At 44.5% G+C, this 20,928-nt stretch overlaps 2 protein-coding genes across 6 annotated transcripts in view; one reads left to right on the forward strand and one right to left on the reverse strand.

Moving 5' to 3' along the window:
- Positions 1–20,928, reverse strand: part of LOC146799567 (uncharacterized) — a 338,081-nt gene that overhangs the window by 104,716 nt on the left and 212,437 nt on the right. For 2 of the 4 annotated variants that reach the window (XR_014968942.1, XR_014968944.1), the window contains one exon: positions 5,114–5,203. The exons of the other annotated variants lie outside the window; for them this stretch is intronic. The gene's annotated coding sequence lies outside the window, so the exon portion shown is untranslated. The remainder of the gene's footprint in view (positions 1–5,113; positions 5,204–20,928) is intronic. 4 annotated transcript variants of the gene reach the window in all.
- TMEM229B (transmembrane protein 229B) overlaps positions 1–20,928 on the forward strand; it is a 367,657-nt gene that overhangs the window by 29,273 nt on the left and 317,456 nt on the right. Inside the window, exons 1-2 of one of the 2 annotated variants that reach the window (XM_085627153.1) lie at positions 6,526–6,664; positions 16,184–16,253. The gene's annotated coding sequence lies outside the window, so the exon portion shown is untranslated. Of the gene's footprint in view, positions 1–6,525; positions 6,665–16,183; positions 16,254–20,928 lie in introns of those variants that run through there. The other variant, XM_085627152.1, reaches the window with a different exon arrangement.

The following is a 20,928-nucleotide window of genomic DNA, read 5'->3' on the forward strand; positions in this document are numbered from 1 at the left end:
AGGGCTTCATTCAGTGCTGGCTGGGCCCACAGTACTTCTACCCACCCAGCTTTCAATGCGCCCCCTGGTTTCAGCTTTGGGTGGTTTGAGGGGAGGGTGAGAGGGGTACATATAGAAATGAAGGACAGCACATCTCAACCCTACAGACCTCTGTCAAAATCAAATGAAAGAGAATCCTCCAGCTGTAAAACTTTGATGTAGAAGGGAGGTGGGTTAGAGAAAGACGCAGGTTTCGACCCTACATTGAGGGGCGGGACAGTGATGACGCAAACATTTATGTAGCCAGTCCTAATTACCAAAGCGCTGAAGAAGGGCAGCTGGGGATGGTTGCTTTAGGACCCAAGGGGGCACAGGTCTGGCTTTTTCATGCCCAAAAAATACCCAGGAGCAGCGGGATGGGGGGGTTGCACAACCTCAGGGGTGAGCCCGCCAATATAGCTAGAAAAGGACAGAACATTACAGTAGACCCGAGACGGCCTAGGACCATACAGGGAAGGCCCAGCGCTAGACAGCGCAGCCAGGTCTGTATCCTGATGGGTTTTGCTGGCGCGGATCTGAGCCGAGCGCATGCTCCATGCGTCTGCAATTCCTAAAGTCGGTTCATAGAACCTGATATTTCTCAGAGTTAGTACTTTATTCTCAGATAGCACAGCTGAACAACAGAAAGAGGCTAACCTTGCGCACTGTTTCCGAGCTGTACTATCTGAAAACAGGGGGGCTGATTCACAGAACTAACTTAAGACAAAATCCTAAACTTACTACTTTTGGTATTCAGAGAAGTTAGGATTTTGTCTTAAGACAAACTTAAGACAAACTTAAGACAGACTTAAGACAAACTTAAGACAGACTTAAGACAGTCTTAAGACAGTCTTAAGACAGACTTAAGACAAACTTAAGATAAACTTAAGACAGACTTAAGACAGACTTAAGACAAACTTAAGACAAAATCCTAACTTAAGTCTGTCTTAAGTCTGTCTTAAGTCTGTCTTAAGTCTGTCTTAAGTCTGTCTTAAGTCTGTCTTAAGACTGTCTTAAGTCTGACTTGACTGTCTTAAATCTGTCTTAAGACTGTCTTAAGTCTGTCTTAAGTTTGTCTTAAGACAAACTTAAGACATAATCCTAACTTCTGTGAATACCAAAAGTAGTAAGTTTAGGATTTTGTCTTAAGTTAGTTCTGTGAATCAGGCCCTAAGTATTGACCTAGAGAATACGGCGCATAGAGCAGGCGCTAGCGGCTGTGCTGCGCAGCCCATCATGGTTCCGCCCCGCGCGCTCGGAGCGCACGCGCTCACACCAACGCCCCAGCCCTGGCTCTGCAGCGGGAGGGCTTCATTCTCTGCGGTTCATAGGAATCCCCACGCCCAGCGGTTCAGCGCAAATAAATGCAAAGCAAGGAAATTAATATATATCTGGAATAGTGCGCCCGGCTGAGCGCAGCACTGAACGACAGAAATGAGAAAGCAAGTTCTGTACCACATCCGTGACCTTGTAGCTTCTTGTCGTGTACTTTACTGCCTCTATTCCAGCGTGCGGGGTTTCTTTCAATTATCTTTGTATATTAACTCGAGGAACTGAGGAGTTGGTAACACAAAAACAAACTGTCTCACTTCCCTTACATTGAACATTTTTATTTTAGAGGGCAAAACCAATGCAAAAAACTTTTCATTTTGAAAAAATATGCCATATACTCGCCTATGGGGGCGTTCAAACAGCCCTCTCTATACATTATGGAAAATGAACTATTAATGGACAGCATGCAGAACAATGTCATACATTCACCCCAGTACAGAGATCTGGGCCTAAATCCATCGTTTTTTTGCTCACCATGCCACCCCAGTTTAGACCTGGCCATATGCAAATCAGTCTTGACCCTGTGCCTCATGGGAACAGTCCAGCCCGAACTGCCAAGCCAGGTCCTCCCTGGACCGGAAACAAGCATCCTCGGACCGGTTTCGGGGTTTCACCCCTCTTCAGCCAGGATAGATTGATTCCAGTGGCATGGTGAGCACGGGACTCACGTCTGAGCATACTCGTTCCACTCGGGGTGACAAATGCATTAGATTGTGTCATGCACATTTTTTTATTCCACCCACCACAACATACAGCTTGGGGCAAAGTGTGAGCCCACTTTATGGCTTTGGCCAACCTCACTGTGAGGGACAGCCAATGGCAGCTCTTGCCTGTGGGCTCCAGGGCTCTGGCCCCTTCTTTTCTGTTCAGTGTTTATTATACCAAGAGTGAATAATAACAGAATATGCACTCTTGATGTAATAAAAGAATGCCAATCTACTTCAGGTTCAGCAACAGCCTGAGGCAGCCAAGGACGCTGCCTGATTGCTGGAGCAGGTGCAGGCGCATGAAGGTGCCTGCACCAGCAGTCAGAGGAATTCTCTAGGGCCGGTGAAATCCCAGCCTTGGACTCAGGGCACTGTCTCACCTCAGTGCCTCCCTCGTCTGTCACGCGCTAAAGCATCAGTTCTAAAGGAAGCAAAGCTTTAGACTTAATCCCTGCATTGCTTGTGGCCTCACGCCAACCAGCCTGTCACCCCTCCACCTTCCTTCCCGGCTTATCACAGAGTTGAGAAAGTGTGAGGTGAAAGAGCAGCACCTGCACAGGTTTGAGGTTTAAGGTTCATGCTCCAGTGCTGGTTGATGTGGGAAGGAGCTGTATGGCTTCCACAAGGGTAAATGGAGAGCAGGAGTCCATGCGGGACTTGCACAGGCAACAGTGGCGTAGCAAGTGGGGGGTGGAGGGGGTCCACCCTGGGCAGCACAAGTTTTGGAGGGAAGCGGCCTCCCCTTGTCCCCTGCTCTTACATGCGTTTGCCCCGGGGTGGCAAATCAGGACTCGCCAGCACACTAGCACGCCAGCACCCCCGCTCCACCATGCAGCCGCTGCAGGCGGCAAAGGTAGGGACCTTCATGGGCGGCAAAGTGTCTAGCTACGCCGCTGACAGGCAGCAAGGTAAGTAAAGTAAGATCTTACATTTTGTGCGCATGTAGGTCAGTGTCTGTCTGTAAAGTTACGTGTGTGTATGTGTGAACATGTCTGTGTGCATGATTGAAAGTTAGAGAGACTCAGTGAAGGAGTGAAGCAGAGTGATTTAGAATGAGTGATGGGAAGAATGAGCATACGTGAGAATGAATGTGAGTGAGGGAGAATGACAGTGAGTGTAAATGGGTGTTACTGTGTGTGGGGCTGAGTGAGTGTGGGTAAGCCTGAGTGACTCAGAGAATTAGTGAGACTGAGTGAGAGTGATAATAAGAGGCTGATTGAGTCAAAGTGAGTCGGAGTGAGACTTCAAGTCAGAGTGAATCAAAATGAGTGGGACAAAATGAGACTGACTTACAATGAGTAAGACTGAGTGAGACTATATGATTCAAAGTGAGACTGAGTGAATGAGAATGTGTGAGACTATGTGAGACTGAACGAATAAGAATGTGTAAGAAGAAGTGAGATTGAGTGAGACTGAGTTGAAATTAGGTGAGTCAGAGTGTGATTGAGTGAGAATGAGTGGGACTGAGGGAGATTGAGTGAGGCTTAGTGGGAATGAGTGAGACTGACAGAATGAGTGATGCTGAGTGAGTGACATTAAGTGGATCATTAAGACTGAGTAAGTTAGAGTGAAACTTAGTGAGACTGAGTGAGCCAGAATGAGTAAGACTGTGAATGAATGAGAATGAGTGGTTTGAGTGAGACTTAGTCTGAGTGAATTAGATTAAGATTGAGTAAATCAGAAAAAGTGAAAATGAGTGGGACTTAATGAGACTCAGTAGGTGAGAAGGAGAATGAGTGAGAGTGCATGAGTCAGTGAGACAAAGTGTGAAAAGTGCAAGTGTGAATGGGAGTAAATTAATGTTAGTGGATGAGACTGAGTGAGAATGCATGAGAGAGTCGGACTGAGTGCAATTATGAGAGAATCTCCCGAAGACGAAGTCAGGCTCGCTTACTGGAATTTGGGCAAAGGATTGCATCCCACCACTTTTAAAGGCCACCAGCTGCCCGGGGTGATGACATTCTGCTTTCTGGCCAGAAGCACATCAGCATAGATAGCAGTTTCCTTCTGTGTAAGGCACTACTATGACACTGTGTGCTTTTTGAAACCAAAAACATATTTTTGCTTTTAGTGAATGCATTCTTATATTCTACAAAGTCCCAGAAGTCCCTCAGCTATAAAGCTTTACAAAAACCATGACAAAACAAGCAGTTAAAAAGCCAAAAGGATGGAAGTCACAGCCAAGCCTAATAGCTTTGCTAATACTCCGATAGAGTATGTAATGTTCTGGAATGCTCTATATCATTAATTAATTTTGCTTATAACATTTAGGGCCTTATGTAGGTAGCCCAACATTTACCACTTCATAAATACCGAATTTTACCGATTCTGTATTTATGAAGTGGTAAATGCTATGTAGGTAATCAGTTGGTAAAAATTACCGAATCGGAATTGGTCGGTAATTTAGAATCGGTATTTACCGATTCGGTAATGGTAACTGGCTTCCCATTGATTCCTATGGGCCAGGAGGCCCATAGGAATCAATGGGAAGCCAGTTACCATTACCGAATCGGTAAATACCGATTCGGAAATGGGGGGAGCACAATCAAGGGTGGCAGGGTGTCACAGTGACACCCTGTTGCACCCCTGATTCCTGCATGTGTGCACATGTGGCACACAAGGGCATGTATGTCTGCCACATTGCACACTTCTAAGTGCCAAAAAATGCTTTTTCTAAGCCATTCGTCATTTACCACCAACTTTTAGTTGGTGGTAAATAACGAATCCACACAACACGCACACACTCCCCCTACATCTCATTTCTGGATTCGGTATTTACCGATTCGGTAAATTACCGAATCCTGAAATGTCCCCCCTACATACCAAAAGCCTGAATACCGGTCGGTAACGGGATTTTTACCGAAAATCGGCCGTTACCGACCGGTATTAGGCTACCTACATATGGCCCTTTGTGACTGACCCATGTCCAGATCACAATACTTTTTTCAAATTTAGTGCCCAGTAGGTTTTCAAACTGCATTAATTTAGGTCTTGGACAATTATACATGAAGCACAATTCTTTCGTAATAATAGACAATAATAACTGAATTTCATACCGTGCTGCTGCAAAACATAGACTGAAATCAAGTCCAAATTGTGTGATCCGTGGCAAACAACTCTACGTCTCTGCACCTGATTGTCCTTAGCTGTAAAATATTGGTGTAAATCACTTGAGAATGTTTTCTGTAGTTTAATACAGCACATCACTGCACCACATAATAATGTTATTGGTCACTTGCTTAATGGGCAGTAACAAATGTAACTTTTTCTTTGCTTGGGCATGGCAAAGTTATCCAGACAGTCTTTCTTACATGTTTCTAACTTTTAATGAAGTCATGCAACATAAAAATCTAATGTAATTTACTAATTTGACACACAAATACCCCAAAATAAGTTAAAAATAATTACGTTAAAGCTACCTTGTTCTTTTTAAAGAGGCTATTTGTTCCGTTATCCACTTAAAAGTTTTGCAATGGTCTATTTCCTGCACTGGCACTGAGCATTGAGTCAGACCAGTGGTTTAGTTAGCTCTCCTTATCTTTTTAATGGCATGTTTGGCTTCCTTTGTAGTACATGCACAGGGCCTCGTGCAGCACGTGCGTTTAATGTTTACTTGTCATATGGAGCTGCAGTTTGCAGGACGGCGGAGACGATTGGATGTTGTTTTTCACAGACCAATGCCCAGCATAAATGTCTCACTTTCAGTAATCTCTATGTCTTTACGTGCAATTTCACTAACAGCATCAATTTCTATTGCACAAATGAACGTAATATTTAAACGTAATAGGTGACAAATATTAGTGAACTAAATTGTACAACACCGAGTTTACATGCCTTGTTGGTTGGGGGCAGAAGGCTGTATCTGATACATAAAGTTAGGGGTTATTTAACCAGGATTGGCAATTGTGATTTACACGTTATGCAAGATTCTCTGCAACACGTATTAATTCGATTTGAAATTTAAAACAAAAAATGCATTTGCACTTTGAGACGGCTATTGACTCTGTCCTACATAACTCTGACGAACTACATTCCACCATCTCATCAAACCACCTGCCTATTTAAGATCTAATATGTCCTCTTTTCGAAGCTGCAGCGCTTCACCGTGCACATTTTATTTGCAAACGGTCTTTTTGAGTGATTGGGTCGTTTTGCCAAACAGTTGATTGAAAGTGTCTTTAAAAATACTTTAACGAGACAGCGACGGGGTCATATGGACTACGGTATACATAAAAGCAGGTTAAAAAAAAAATCTTAATGTTTTTTATTTAAACCATCACACCTGCAGGTTCAACATCCCTTTTGCGGACTTGTAGCATGTTTGGTCTGTTCCTGTGGCCCCTGAGAATAGACAAGGATTGGCACATTCCATTTCGAATGTTGGGCTGATGATGTCACCAGTCAGACGGCGATGGCAGTTAAGTCAGTCAGATCGTTACGCTGGCTGAAGTGAACGGCGTCAGGGCTGGATGACGTTGTGGGAGGCCGAGGCCGGTTTAAAGCATGGTAATGCGCGGACCCCTGTCTTCTTTGAAGAAGGACCAGGCATGACAGGGCGACAGAAAGGAGATGTCACTGTAGACCAGGGACTCCCACAGGAGCAGCAGGTGAGTGCAGGTCTCGAAAGATCTAGGGTGAGAGTTTACTGAAGGTAGGTGTGGGGAACGGTGGGGGAGGGGCAGGTGAGGGTTTCTATGGGTAATAGGTGTGAGCAGTCTGAGTAACTGTTCTGTAGGAATGGAAAATCTGTCACCCCTGTACTGCCGCGTGTTCACTATCCTGCATAACTGTGCATTCATGAAATAGTCTGAGACCAGGAGTAAGCCACAGTTTACCACAAGAAGGCATCCTTGGAATAAAGGGATAGCTAAATTGATTTTGCAGGCAAAGGATGGCAAAACATGCCTATAAGCAGTTTCGTCGGGATTTTGTGGCAAATGATGACCATATCACTCAGCAGGGTTGACTAAGTAAGGAGTCATAATCAGCATTCTGTGGCAAAATTATTTTGGTATTTTGTCATTTTAACACAACATAATTCTGTCTGGGCAAAAATGAACTTCATTAGTACGAGTTTAAAACACTTCAACTTCAGAGCTATGACTAACACTTTAACACTTTTGCAATGAGAAACTCACCTTTCTAAAGAGTCCACCACTGTGGGGTATCATGTGTTTGTTAATATCTTTGAATCTGTTTGAGTTAGAAGCAATTTATTTTTTATTGCATTCTACAAGCAGATGGGTGATTCCTAAAACCTCATAAAATGTGGAAAACGATACTGCTAAAATATCACAGTGGCCCTGCCTGTAACTTACACCCCATTAATGCATATACGAAAATACTAAAGGCTGCCAGAGGCAGTCAGAGGATGTCATGACTCTAGTTTTGTCCAAAGGACAGTTGCATAACGCAAAAGATGGGACTGCATTGAAAATTAGATTTTTGATCTTAAAATTTCATGTAAACTCCTTGCATTGAGATGTTATTGTTGTCATACAAACATAAGAATACAAAGATCACTTTGGCTAGATATGCCCACCCATTCAGCAGAGAGATGGGGCTTGGTATCCATGCTTTTCAATGTCTGCAGGGGCCTGTGTTACTACCACTACTCCAACATTTGCCATATCCTACACCCTCCAGAGTGCCAGAGTCTCTCAACTCAGTATGGCATTGGTGGAACTTCCATGTCCTGGTATAGACAGCTACAAATCGTTTACGAAGACAACGAGGCTGGTTCTCGTGGATGGTCCCCTATACAATGTGCTTTCAGTACTTTGATTAATTAGCTCTACACAATCAATTTTTACAAGTCGTATGGTTGACAATCAAAATGACTATTGGAAAGGTTAGGTGAAATTTATGCAAAAGATGAATTTGGCGCCAGGAAAGTATTGAAAGATTGCTGATGGGGTGCCAGAGTGGGCTAAAGAACGGTGATGGATTAAACCCAGATCAGTTGACTGGGGGTGAGTGCTTGCAATGTTCAACACTCCGTCCATCATTTCCTTTGGTAAGATTGCTGATGAAGACATTTGCTCGTATACATGATCAAACATGTCCAGTCTACAGTAGTGCAACAGTCCAAGGTCAAAAGTTTGCTGAACGGCCGCTGCATCAACTGAACCACTCATGCCTCTGGGGGACAGGTACACAGAAGAAACCTAGGACTGGCCAGCTGAGATGGATGGTCCGGACCTGATCCCGGAGGGGCCGTGGGCGGCTGCTGGCCGGGTCGCCCTTCACAGACTAGGACTTTTCTGGACCGCGATGAGAGGCCCTTCCTCGAGTATCACAGACGGACTGTGTCGTCCCAAACTGCACAGGCCATGGCGGCAACTGAGGACCCGCCTAGCCCACACCCCGGTGGTGCTGATGTGGGTGCTGGCTAATGCCTCCTAGACCTACCGGGTCTATCCAGCTACTAGGCAAACCTGGGAGGCGAGCTTGAACTGACACTAACTATGCCATTGTACTAGTAACTATATACTATGTGATCCATCTAAAAGGAGGGGTCCACCACTCCACATTCAATTTTTACGCAGTTGGGGTTATGTTATGTTAACTTGAATTTGTATAGCGCATAATCACCGGCAGGTCTCTTAGTGCTTTGATCAGAGGGTGACAGATGCTGCCGGGGTAGAAGTATGGGGTGGCTGCACTTTGGGGGAGGTTTTTTTTTTCTTCTGTTTTTGTCTTGTTTGCACATGCCGCTCCCTGTTTGCTACTACACCACACAAAAGCGGCAGTAATTTACCTACATTGGCCTTCACAGTAACAACCACAAAGGACGCGGCCACTTGCACCCCCTATGATGTGCCAACCTCCGAACTTTGCTTCTTACACCATGCCAACCCTAACAGATTTCTTTCTAGGTCTTGTCCTTGAACATTAACGGGTTGTTGGACCATATCAAGCAGTCTGCAGTCCTGTGCTATGCTCACGGCTTCTTGCCCGCTGTTCTGATGCTCCAAGAGATGCACTTGCTGGGTGCCTGCTGCCCCTTTCTGCTCTGCCATGGAGTATGAAAGGGCTTTCCACGCCGGCTTCCCATGGGGTTCTTGCAGTGTAATAATTCTTCTTCACCTCTCCTTTCCCATGGTGATTACCCGAGTCGTCCCCAACAATTAGGCCAATACCGCACCCTTGAAGGTCGAGTAGAGGGGCAGGGCCTTAACCTATTGTAGGTCTATGCCCCCCGAAACTAGTGAGTCATTCTTTCATATCCTAACTAACCTTCTCCTGATGCTTCCCGTAGGTATCACTATGGTGGAAAGGGAATATAATGCTGTCTGGACCCCCAGCACTGACTCCAGGGGAGCCCTGTCCAGACACAGGTGTTCCAGAGGCATCAGTTAGCTGGATGGGTAAACACTCTGGAGTTGCGTGACGTGTGGAGGCTATGGCATCCTCAACAATGACAGTACACACATACCTCAGCTGCCCACCAATCCCATGTGTGCATTGACCTTATATTCAAGCAGGCCGGTGACAGCTTGAATGTTTCGGAGATACAAATCCTATCCAGAGGAATCTCCGACCACTCCCTTGTATCCGTCCATTCCGAGGCCCCCCAACAGTGACCCATGTGGCATCTCAATGCCTGGCATCTGAAACACAAAACTTGTTCGCCTGCTCTGGCAGAGGAGCTGACTGCCTACTTACGACTTAACCAGGGCACAGTGGAGTCGGCAGGCAAACTGTGGGCGGCCTGTAAGGCCGACATTAGAGGAAATTCCAGAAGCATTGTCCAGGAAAAAGAGCAAGATAGGCTCCAACGCATAACCTGACTGGAGGTACAGGTTTTGCAGTTAGAGACACAACTCTCAGATGACCCCCCACAGCGAGACCTCCCATCAGTTGGCGCTTGCCCATGTCGAGATTTGGCAAATATCGCTGGAAGAGGCACGGCAAGTCTGGCATGCTTCTACACGAGAATATATGAATGGGGGGGACAAAAATGGCAAGTTACTATATATGCTGGCCACTAGACCCCTGGCATCCCGTGTGATCCACCAGGTGCTGGATGCAGAGGGTACACCCCACCGATTTACTCCTGACATAGTCCAGACGATTTCAGACTATTACTGACAGTTATATGCAGCGGTCCCGTGACCGGTGGTTGAACAAACCTTCCCACTACTGCACCACATTCCTCTACCTGAGGTGTCACGGGCACAATGGCTCGAGTTAGACCAGACAATCATAATTGAGTATATAGCCGCGCCCATCTCTGACTTACAGACCATGAAGATACTCGGCCCTGACAGCTATCCAGCTGAGTTTTATGGTGCTTATAGCTCGAGCTTTGCAAAGTGGCTGCTACAAAGGGTCACTTCCCACAGGAGCTGGACATAGCCACCATTGTGGTGCTCCCAAAGTCAAACCCACCGTCCAACACTGGTGCGGCGTACAAGACTGTCTCCCTGATCAATGGGAAATAGAACTTTTCAGCAAGATATTGGCCACCCTACTGAAGATGGCTCTGACCACCCTTATCCACCCTGACCAATGTGGTTTCATGCCAACTAAGGGCACAAGACACACATTGGCACACAGACACCCTTTGCCCTATTATTGATAGATTTCGAAAAAGCATTTGATATGGTCGACTGGTTATTTCTATTTCAAGTTCTGCAGAGATTTGGACTGGGTCCCCACTTCTGTGCTTATGTCAGACTGCTTTATGCAAATCCAACTGCCCTGGTAACATTCGTACGGGTACAAGACAGGGCTGCCCCATCTCTCCTCTTCTCTTCACCCTGACTATAGAACCGCTGGTGTGGCCAATTTGCTGTGATGTGCAGGTTCAGGGCTGGATGTGGGACACAGGTCATGATGACCGTATCACCCTCTACGCGGATGACATCCTTCTCTTTCTGGCCAACATTCTCCAGTTCCACAAGGAGGCATCTGACTTGCAGGTCAACCACAATAGGTCGGTGCTGGTCCCGATCCACTTATCTCTGAAGTATATTGAATTGCAGACCTCCATTCCTGTGCAACGCTTGAGCTTCCGTTATTTGGGGATTCATGTTGTACTACCAGAAATGGAGTAGGATGTCATCTTCACCCCACTACTCCGACAAGTGAAAGTGGATCTAAAGAGATGGGAGGTTCTCCCTCTTAATGTCATGGGCAGAATAGCGCTCTACAAAATGATGATTCTGCCACATTTTTTATGCCTCTTTCAATATTTTCCACAGGTGGTGTCCTGCCACTGGTTTCAGGAAATGGGCGCCCTGGCTACGTCATTCCTCTGGCATAAATCCAAGCCAAGATTTGCACTAGCCAAATGCCAGCAGGCACCATTCGAAAGGGTACTGGCTATGGCTAACCTTTATCTATGCCAGGGGTCTCCAACCTTTTCTGCAGTGAGAGCTACTTATGATCAGTGAAAATCATCATAAGCTACTAAAGGCCGAGCAACTCGCACATTGTTCCCAGAGTCCCCTCCACACCCGCTTCATTGACTAAAGGGCCTCTACAGAGAAAGAGATACACATTTAGTGTATGCAATGCACAACATGAAACCAGAAAACCTGGCATTAGTCTTGGCTTTCCTCTTCAACAAATGTTTGGATCCTGAGCTCTGCAGTCAACAGCTTAGTAGACTACAATCGTAAGAAATTATAGGGCTCTGCGGAACTGTGCAAAGCTACCAGCATACAGAAAGCAAACTGCATGTATGTCTCTCATAACCTGTCATCCACCACACTACTATGTCCCATAACACAGTAAATGCACCTCAGTGGTCATCACGCATGACATGGAAACATGTCCCATATAGGATCACAAAACAATGACAACGCCATTCCAATCACATAGCTGACATGGCTTAGCTTGCAGAGCATGTAGGTGAGAGCTTCAGTGCCCCACTAAGGGGTAGTACATGCTATATAAATGCTGCAATACAATTATTTTGTTACACCATGCCTTCTTTTTCTTTATTATCAGGCCTGATGGCACCTTGATATGCTTGAATTTAGGGTGTGCACTGTGCACTATACAAAGATCTCTCCTGACAAACTCATTATGCTCCATGTAGTTATAACCTATGCAAGATGTATGGAACACAACTTGCCTCTTACTTCATTAAAATAGCATTGTCATCATGGATGGTGGGAGACCGTGACTGTTTTAAGGTTTAAAAACAATCACTTCTAAAAATGCCTCTTAAGGCACTGATATAATTTGATGTTCTTATTAAGTGGTTCTACATGTTAGAGAAATAAAAGTTGTGATATGTTTTTCAAAAGATGGCATTTTTGTATGACTTCTGTGTCACTTTTTGCAATATTTACAAATGTATGTTTGCGCAAAGAAGGGGTTATACACGTAAGCTTGGCTCATGTCTCAGCTTTCACTGTTTGACTCATGTCTCAGCTTACCCTGTTTATTGGATGTACTTACAACTGAAAAATACAGCCACTGTATGAGTGAGGTGCTTCTTATTTTAATGAGATCAGTTCAAAATGCCGTGTTAAGCCTTATGTTCATTGTGCGTTAAAATGAACACTTCATTTTAAATATCTCCCGTTATTTAATTAAATTAAAGCAGCGTTTTATAGGGTTCTTAAAAAACAAATAAATAAAGTACCTCCTGCAAGTTGCCCTTATGCATAAATCGGATCCAGGAACTTAATTTTACGTTTCTCTCATTATTCCATTGAAATGTAATGAAAATAAACGTAAAATGATATTCCTGTCTCCTGTTTGTGGCCAGAAATAACTTGCAATGTACTTTATTTAAAAAGGAAAGATCCCTGTAAAACGCTGCTTTAACTTAATGTTACATTAAATCAGCGTTTCGAACAGATTTTTTCGGCCAAAATAAAGTATCTTTGCATTTTGATGCCCAGAATAAAGCCTTTCATGGGCATCTTTTCTAACAAAAAACGTTTCTCTCCTCCACAAACCCGAGGCTGGCAGTCTGGTTGTGCCTCCAAAGCTGCTGCTTGGGCCGCATAAGTCATGCAGGATCAAAGTGCGGTGCTGGGCAGCAGAAGGCAGGTGTTGTGGTTCCCCATGGGCAGTTTAACACAGCTCATGCCGGGCCAGAATCACTCGCTTCGCCTCACCCCTCCCCAGCTAAAGCTCAATAGCTAATGGGAGCAGTTGGTTCGTGAGACAGCAGGCAGGAACATACAGGGCTAAAAAGGCCTAAAAATATACAAAATGACCATGACAGGGTACAAAAGTGGCCACTGAGTCTCGAGCTACAGACAGGTTGTCAGCGAGCTACCGTTAGCTCGTGATTGACTGGTTGGAGATCTGGCTTCTCATACCCTTGTCATAAAAGATTGGATTAATGGGGGCTGGTCAGATCCGACATACAGTGTGGAACTGACCTCCATGGGCCTTGATGCAGTGATGGGGATGCTCGATGGCGCCCAATTCCGCAGAAGCTTCCTGAGGTGACCATATCAGCTGGCAGGGTGCCCTCCAATACACGGCTTGGGACTCCAAACTTACAACATAAACTCCCTTATGAAGGGGGACGTGGCTGAGCAAGATGGCTGGCCTGGAGGGATTTAACCAATGGAACAAGATAGGCATCTCCCTGCTAGGGGATGTCTGGTGCGGTACCCATATACGCTCCATTCACGACCTCCAGTCTACCTACACTGTGGCACCAACAAAATTTCACAAGTGCCAGCAGTTGCGACACGCTTTGAGAGCCCCTGTCTCCCCAGGCATGGAATTCCCTGAGCACAACCCACTAGAAGCTAAACTCCTGATGGATGTGTTATTGATAGTGGCATTCTCCCACATCTACAGCTCCCTAACCATTAATACACTTGACTCATCTGCTCCGCTGCGTGTCCAATGGGAAAACTGGGTGGGACCCCTGAAGGATGACGACTGGTGGGGCGCCAGAATGGCTCCCTGCTCTATTACAATTTACTCCAGGTTGCAGCTTGTGCAGACGTACTGCCTCCACTACCCATATCTTACTCCCAGCTGTCTGCACAGTGCACACCTCCTTCGTACTCTCACATGCTTCTGGTGTCCTCAAGCCCCAACTGATTACTATCACATGGTGTGGACATGTCCCCTTATTAGCAATTACTGGGGTGAAGTGATCTGAAACCTGTCGGGGGTGTTGGGGTGGGAGGTAAAGCTGTCTCCAAAAATTATTCTTTTGGGGATCTTAGAGGGATTTGGGAAGCACTGGAGCCGATTGGACACTGATTGGAATGGCCACAGTGGTCGCCAAGCGGGACATTGCCTCCAAGTTGAAGTCACCCACCCCACTCACACTGCCTCAATGGTGTCAGGGAATGGACTGGTGTACGCAGCAGGAAAAGCCTATATACGAGGTTCAGGGCTGTCCTAAAAAACATGGCATGATCTAGAGTAAATGGTGTGACTACTTTGGGCATGACTGTTAATTGTAAATGTTTAAATGTGCGTCCATGGGATGTCCTTACTAATATTGTTGTTGATGATTTCATGCTGTGAGGTGTATGCTGAATCTTTCCTACTGTATTTATGGTGGTGGGCAGACATGGCGGTTGTAGTATATGTTTCTGTGCATAAAACCAATACCACTTGTTTATTAAAATAAAGAACTCAAATCATATTCAGGAGTAAAAACACATGTAAGTGCTAAATTACTTCTAGGTGCAATGTGACTATTGGTGCAATGTCATGGTCGTGGAACACTTTGGGTGCAAAGTACAGTTAAAAATAAAACGTACATTTTGGTGTATATTAAGGTACAAAAAGACACTTGGTGCGAAGTCAGCAGTATGGTATCACATTCAGGTACAATATCATGCAATATCATATAAGAAAAAACGTGGTAGTAAGCTTCTACAGCAAGTGAAAATGTATCCACTATGACATCACGTTTGGTTGTGAGTACATTGAAACGCAAATTCATCATAAGTGTGGAAAGAATTTAGGTACACAAATCACACACCTAGATGTAAAACCGGCAAGCAGCAATGTGTTATAGTTAGGCGCAAAATCACGTATAAGTGCAAAATCACATTAATGTCTATAATCACTTTTGGAACAGTGTCAGTAGGAATTTGAAAAGCCTTTTAGAAGCACAAAGATGCGTTCATTGTATTGCACAAATGAGTCAATTCATTAACCGTTCACTGCAAAGGACGTACACTTTAGACAAAGGCATAATTCCCATCATTGAATAATTAGACTGAAATATTCATCAGACCTGATCCAAAATGTCAACAACACTTCATTCAAGCAATTGCTGAAAGGCTGACCCCCAAGTCCTTTGTGTACATGTTTTGACTTTGAAGACACGAGTTCGGGCAGACAGATAAAGCTGTTGACGGGGCATAGTTTGCTCAGTATGATTAGGATGAGGGAGCTGGGGGTCGAGGGGTGGGTTGAGCTTCAGATTTTCCACCAATCATGCTGGGAAATCTTGTTAAAATACATTATATGAGAAGCAGGACATTAGGGGGCTGAAGGGGCATGAGAAAGAGAGAGGAGGGTGGATCGTTAAGGTTACTTAAAACACAATGGTTTTCAAACGAATCAATATATTGTAAGACCTTCAAAACGTGTGTGTGTTTTTGCCAATGTGGGCATGTAAAATTCCAGGTGAAATCCGACAGACACTTCACATTAACCGGCCGAAAGCACTTTTACCCAACTATTTACTGCAGAACATATTTTTTACCCCAAACACCCCCTTGAAGCTTTGCATCTAGCTGTTGATATCCAGACTTAAAAATCACATATTAGTAAAAATCGATTATCTGTGAAAAGGAGAAAGCTTGCCTGACTGGAGGAAAGGAGCGGAAGCATAGGACTGTGAAGGTTTAAAAACAGCAATCAGTTCTGTGTGCAAGCATACTATGTACTCCGGCTGAACTTCTTTGAGGTACAAATATCAGCGCCCTAAGAGTGCTCATCTCCTGGCTAGCTGGGAACCAGAAGAGGTGGATTGTATGTACGGTTATAAACTGGAGCATTACAATGTGGCCACTTTGAAAAAAGGCAAACAGCCTAGTATGGATAGCTGAAAACAAAGGTTCAGTTACTTCCTTAGGCACCAGTGTTTCTGGATTTTTACATTTGCTGTTAATTGGATGGTACTACTGCTGTAATTGCAGACATGCTGTTATTCTGTTTTTCTACAGACAAGGCAATCCAGGAACAGCCGGTGGGAGAACTCAAGAGCACAGAAAAAGTGGAAGACAAGAAATCCAGGTAACACATTTTATGTGATATTGTCTGGATAGTACATCTTCCATAATTACAGTCATTTGTGGTGCCCCATTCCAAACACATAACCCAGAGGGAGTTACACTACATTGAAGCATAATCCAGCTACTGGCATGAGAGTGACTCTTGCTCAGCACTGAACTTTTGGCCTTTCAGCTTTGGCAATCATTTTGACTTTTGTGTGGGGAAAAGATGTTTACTCAGCTTCACGCATCCACAGGTAAGCAGGTCCAGGGTGGGTGGAAGCAGTGCAAGGAAGAAGAAGATGCCAGGAAAAGGCAGAGATGGAAATTATGCTGGCAACCAGAGCAATAGACCAGAACTTCGACCACATTGTAGAGAAATCCTCTGCATTTTAAGGTCTGCCCCAGAGGCAGCTTTAGCCAGTTAAGCGGTCTGTATAACTGTCATTCACTGTTTGCTTCTGCCCACCGCATCATACAGCATGGGGCAACCGGTTAACTCATTCTACATATTGGCTCTCTCATTCACAGTGTGAGTGATGGTAGTTTGCTTGATCACATGTCACATGCATCTGAAACCAATTGCACGTCAGTGGCAAGGCTGCTGGGTTAGTACTTTGCCGATGTGCTTTTTTTTCCAGTGTTTAGCCTTTTTTATTATATTTAATAGCCTATGTCTTCAGGTTACAGCAATGCATAGCCAATAGCACATTTGCTTTCTGCCAGTCACAATCATATTTTCTTTCTAAGTACATTAAAACTGATAATCGTTCCCACACCGGCTTACTAAGTGAAGTCTGTACTGTTATGTACTCTTCTTTTAAAATGATAGGCAATGGACATGTTTTTATTTGACATTTTTTAGTGCAAACGTGGCCGCCATATTTAGGCAGCAACATGTTCTCTTTTTCGTATTTTTGTCTTAGGCTTGAAAAAGCACTTTTTAAAAAATGTGACCATCCCACTAATATGCCAAAGTCAAACTTCTTGGCCTGGCCAATGCGTATTAACCTTGCTGTGGCTCTAAGACATTGTAATCTGCCATGCCATGAGACGCACACTGACCGTCTCGCGTACGACCCCCCACGTTAAAATGTTAACTTCATCTGGCATGGCGCCTGCTGAGGTACAGGAGAGCACTCTAGTTCTTCCTTAGAACAGAACACTGGCTTAAATAACATTAGTGTTGGGAAAATGCCTGACTGAGTACATCACACTCATACTCATGGGATGTTATAAGTGTTCATATACTTCAAGGAGGTTATTGGTGCAAAGTAGAAGACCTCTCGTAATGAGAAAGTGAGAATTCTTTCACATTTTTTGCCTTGTAGTTGGTGTAAAAGTATCCAAAATAACATGTCAAGAACTGTGCTGCATCACTGACAGTACTAGGAATGAAGAAAGGGGGGAAGACCTAGTCACCCCGCATCTCACGGGCTAACCAAACACATTAATAACACAAATTGAGGTGCGGGAATAAATTACTACTACTATTTCATGAAAATGATCACTTCAATTAATCATTGGTCGAAATCTAAATTTCATACATTATTTAACACATCCAATAGTATTCTCCAACGTTTTCGCACTAGGAATGCAACTCTGAATAGTGTTGTTTATAAAACATTCAGATCTAACATTTATACATAATCAATACAAAACATTACAAAAGAACCATACAAAATAAAAACTCTTCTTCTTCCAATACATCTAGAACTAAAGGGCTGTGCTTGCAATTTTCTGCACAATCGCAGTGACCGATAGTCTCTTTTGTCTGTGCACGTATGCGAAGTAACAATTCCTCTCTTCAGTATTTACTAATGTGTACAGGGTACTTAATACATAGATGTTATACTTCAAGAGACTTCTTTAGCAGAGTGTCGACATGTTTTTTGATAAGGGCACCCCCTTATCAAAAGATGAGGATACTGATGTATACTCGCCCAACTGGACCCAATTTGTACGTTCTTACAGTAAGCTGACCAGCCATTCGAGTGCTCTACCTCTGATACCAAACTCACAAACTATTTGCGCTAAGATCTGATGGGAGATGCTATCGAATGCGGCAGAAAGGTCTAAAAGAACCAACACGGTTGCCGATCCCTGGTCTAATGCCAGTTTGATAGTGTCCGTGACTTCCACAAGTGACGCCTCAGTGCTGTCTGAGGTGTGAAAATCAGACTGCAAGGGATCGAGCAGATGGTTAGATTGCAAATATGATGATAGTTGTGCGTTCATAGCAGCTTCTAGGATTTTGAAGCAAAGAGGAAGAAGGGAAATGGGTCTGTAGCTTGCAAGCTTATGAGGGTCTGCTGTAGCTTTTTTGCGAAGGGCCTTAATGTACGCTGCCTTCCATTTGCAAAGTATACCATCCGATTGTAGGGAAAGGTTACATAGGTCTGTGATTGGAGTGCACAGAATAGGGGCTAAGGTGGTAATCACATGGGAAGGTGCTGGGTCTACAGGGGAACCTGATTTTATAGAATTAATACGGGCTAGGGTCTGATCCTCATTCATTGAGATAAAGGTTTCCATCGTGCAGACAGGCGGTACTTCTAGGAATTCCTGTGTGATGGAGCCTACTGGATTTAAGAATGTATTGTAGATGTCTTTATTTTTTGTTTAAAGTAGGCTTCGAGGTTATCACAGTGAGATTGGGATGTCGGAATCGTTTGGTTACCGCTACTTGGGTTTGTGAATTCTTTGAGGATTATAAACAACGTCTTAAACAAGTTTTTTGCAGAGTTGATTCTCTCTTCAATATGGTCTCTTCTGGCTAGATTACAGTGTTTGAGATATGTTCTCAGAGCTGCTTTGTAGGCCAGTTTGCCCTGATTGGGTTTGTCCTTCCTCCAGATGTGTTCTAGTCTCCTTACTATGGTTTTCTCCTTCCTTAACGCCTCAGAGTACCAAGGAGCAGGAGAATGTTCTCGGGATTTAGGTTTTTTTAGCGGTGCAATGGAGTCAAAAGCCTTTAGGAGTGAAGCTTCAAAGGCAGTGAGGGCCAGATTAATATTGTTGTGATCCATGAAAGATGGAGGACTAAAGACCGGGAGAAGTGTGGAAGGGACCACCTTCCTCCAGTATCTTGCGAGCTTGGATCCATGGCTGTATGTCGCCTTATCAGCCTTAATATTTAGATTAAAATTGATAGAAAAGTGGTCAGTCCATGTCTGCTCTATGGGAATGTCTACTGCTAAGTTGCTTGCATCAGTAAATATTAAGTCTAATGTGTGCCCTCCTCTATGGGTGGAGCCAGATACCCGTTGGTGGAGACCAAGAGACTCCATATCTGCTAGTAATTGGAGATAGTGTCCGGATCCGTTTAGGTACCTATGTGAAAGTTGAAATTCTCTAATAGAGAAAATGGTCTGCTGCAAGAATGTGAGGTGCTAGATATTTCATCAGCATGGCGCTGAAGTCCTTTTTCCCATCCGGAGGGCGGTACACAAGGGCTACCTTCCAAGTTATACTGTTTAATGCCGTTAGTTGAAAAGTTAGTATGCCCAGCATGGGTGACGAACAGGAATCTAAAGTATCTATTCTTAAAGGGATTTTGGTTGCTATGGCTACCCTGCCCCCACCCCCTTTTATGTTGTCTATTACATCTAGTTAGGGTGTAGCCTTGTGGAAGCGTTAAGGCTATAGCGGGGAGGAGGACTGCGTTAGCCAAGTTTCTGTAATAAAACATATTTCTGGCCTTGTTGAGTCCATGAGATCTCATAGATCTGACGTGTGCTTGGGTATCGAGCATGCATTCAGGTATATACACTGAAGCTTGGTCGGGGTGCTAGAGATGTTATTGCTCCTGTCTGAGTACATGCTTTTGGGAGGGACATTAGTTGAGAACACGAGATCATTGTTTGTCTGAGGGTAGCCTATCAGTCAATTTTAAATTACAGCTATCACACTGCTGACGGATGGGCTTCTCCTCCAGGGATAATATTTGTTTGCAGAATGCTACCTGCAAATGTTTCGCTGAGGTTATAAGCTCTTCCCTTGAGTAGAACTTAAGGGCCATGTGAGTTTAGATGGGATAAACCTGAAGGAGTAAATATAGCTAGAGAGATGGTAGTGAAAGACAAAAGATGCAGCCATCCTGGCAGCGTCCAGACGCAGACGGGCTTGCCTTAGGTGCGCCTTTGAGGCACCAGCGGCGTGCCCGGTGCACGCGTCTGCTGCGCGTCCGCGTCGGGCTCCGAATTACGGAGGAGCCGGAAGACCGGACGGAGAAAGCACGTGAAAGACTAGAGTATCAACTGCCCAGAAGAAGAGGGCGTTGACCAATAAACTTTTTTTTGGGCTGCTCTATCCGTTCAATCAGCAACTGAGGCTGCGGCGGAACGGAGAGCGGCCCCTGCAGAACCACAAAAGAAAGTAGAGAGTGGGCAGACAGGTAAAGTAATATAACATTTTGTGAATATAAAAGCACAGAACACAGTATACAATATTTGCCAACAAGAAACGATGCCCTGACAAGAGGAAAAAAAAATTAGTGCATTATCCATGTTTGCTTTTGTCAGATTGCTGCCAATTGAGCACTTATATCATGTAACATACCTGTCCTCATCACCTGTCCCTTATGTGACATCAGTGACCACTTCATGCTTGTTGATTCTGATATTAGTGCATTTTTTTAGGTTGAGTATACCAGGCTTGTTGCCGAAGACAAATTTTGGGCTTACCAAGAACATAGA

The sequence above is a fragment of the Triturus cristatus genome, chromosome 9, assembly GCF_964204655.1.
Source record: "Triturus cristatus chromosome 9, aTriCri1.1, whole genome shotgun sequence".
Taxonomy (NCBI): Eukaryota; Metazoa; Chordata; class Amphibia; order Caudata; family Salamandridae; genus Triturus; species Triturus cristatus.